This window comes from Apteryx rowi, unplaced genomic scaffold, assembly GCF_003343035.1.
Source record: "Apteryx rowi isolate R43461 unplaced genomic scaffold, aptRow1 scaffold_127, whole genome shotgun sequence".
Classification (NCBI taxonomy): domain Eukaryota; kingdom Metazoa; phylum Chordata; class Aves; order Apterygiformes; family Apterygidae; genus Apteryx; species Apteryx rowi.
The window spans coordinates 159,149-161,615 of record NW_020447497.1 but is presented as its reverse complement, the minus strand read 5'-3'; positions in this window follow the sequence as shown (position 1 = coordinate 161,615).

Here is a 2,467-nt window from a genome sequence, read left to right as displayed (position 1 = left end):
GGGCCACCGGGATCAAAGGCCCCAACTCCCTCTGGTCAGGGGCAACCAAGAGAGCTCCTTAGCAGCAGCCACTCCTAGCTAGAGTTTTTCCCAGGAGAAGTCAAGGCCTCCTGCAGGTGTCCTTGCCTAGCTTCCCCTTTCCTGTTCACAGCAATCACCTGCTAGTTCCTCGGGGGTCCTCAGAAAGCCCACAACTTCCAACAAGATCCTCAAGTTCTAGTCAGAGCCCAAACACTGCTGCGCAAACTGCTGCGTCTGTTCGCTGCCTCTATTAGCTGCGCTCACATCCACATTGCTAAGAAGCATCTGACTAATAACTCAGGTATCAGTGGCCAAATAGTCATCAATATTAATCATTTGTCTATCACTGTTTTCCAGGAATCTGTACATCCCACTAGTCAAGTTCTGAGATGAAGGAAGTGCCTATTTTTCTAAAATTTATGATTGCTTATTTAGTCGACTTGTGTTCCAAACAGAAATCTACAGAATGATTCTTCTGCCTGATGCTGTATAATAAGAGATAGTGGAATAGTCGTGAGGACACTCAGTTGAGATTAAAAAGGTTTGAATGCTGTTCCAGGCCAACTCACAGCTTGATGCATGACAGCAGGTCAATTTGGTTCTCTTGTGACTTTTTCAAAGACAGGAGACCAAGGAAAATATGTGATGAATTAAACAGCTCTTAGAAGCAGCGATCAAACACCTCTTGTTCCTATCCTGCTTAGTAGAAGGGCTAGACTCTTGAGCAATAGCACATCTTCCACTATCACCCTTACATAAGTGCATTCTACTTTGCAAAATATCAGTGATGTGCATCAACCAGGCAATGAACCTGTATAGCTCATCTAAAGCAACTGTGTTGTAGAAACAAACAGTACATCCTAGTGTGACTTAAAAAGAAAAATTACATCAGCCTGAAAGAAAAATAAGAATGTTGTCTTTTCCCACCCAAAAACCTCATCAAAATAAAGCATCCATAGGAAATAGGTCAATAAGAAATGCCTGATTAATTTTAGTATGAGTCCTTCATAAAATGTTTTTATACCTATGGATGAGAATCATAATTAATGCTTTAATAAGGTGCCTAAAATATGTTAGATATCAAATGTGCTATTCTTGTGACTACTGTGAAATCACTGGGTGTTGTTTTCAATGCAGAATAGGAAGAATGACATGTAAGCTCTTAAAAACTGCTCACAAAAATACGCAGGTGATGTTTTCATGCAAATCACATTATGTATGGCATAAAAACAGAAGATCATTTTAAATATTTGAGAACATTTAACCAAATTGTCCCTGAATCACTAAATGGTAATTACATCCAGAGATTATAGACCCCTTAAAAGAGCAGGATCACCCCAAACCATCAGTAGTTGTACAGAGACTGAAATGTAATGGCAAGGTTCAGCACTGAGGTGAATCTATTTCTACATTTGTTGCAATGTAAAGCTAATAAATGAATGCTGTGAATTTGGTGGCAGCAAGAGATGGCATGTTATCTGGCAGATTAGCATGTGAGGTAAATGAAACTGTCAAAGAGATGACTGCTAACAGAATCAAATTTAGATTTAAAATGAGCCCTAGAAAAATCCCTTAGAAAAGCTTCAACAAGGAAGAATTCACTGACTTTTCAGAGGACAGGAGGTCATGTATTACACCAAATCAATCAGCTGTGCCCCTCCACTGAAATACAATAAATGAAGAGCTAAAAGTGACTGAAATAAGAACTTCTTAAGAGAAAGAGTGAGACTCTATAACTAGGGTCATGGGTCACACTATTTAAAAATAGCAGAAGCATTATTCCAACGAGTGCAGAAAGAGGTCCAGGGAGTGATCCATTTGTTTTAGAAGATTAGAGCACTCTTATATGATGGAAAAAACAGGTCTAATGCCCTTGTTCAATATCACGTTAGAAAAGTTCTCATAACGCTACAAAACCACCACTGAAACCAGAAATATCTGCACTTGTAAGGTAACAACTAGTGTTCCTTATTTACCAGGAGTGATATAATCATTTGGGGTTTGGGTTTTTTTGTTTGTTTTAAAGAAAAGATCACTGTATTTTGAGCTAGGTCTAGACAAGCAATAACACTGTGCAAGACTAAAAAACAAGCTTAATGGAAGGCTTTCCAAAACTTGTGACTAAAAGGAACAGCTAAAGAATGGAGCTCCCATAATAATAACCTGCCATACACCAGATTGCCATATATAACACTGAAATCCCTGCTTTACCATTTCTGCTGCATCTGAGGTGAATAAGGATAGTTATAAGGCTATTATCTATTTTTAGATGAATCTCTTCAGTAGGAGAAAAGGGGGGGGGGGGACTGTAGAGAGAAATAAGCAGTTTAGCATTAACGAGTACCAGCAAGGAGATGGACTTTAACCTAGGACACAGGAAAAAAAAAAAAAAGGAACCAGAAGACTGATTCCGGAGGACAAGATAAGGAAGTAGAAGAGCCAGACA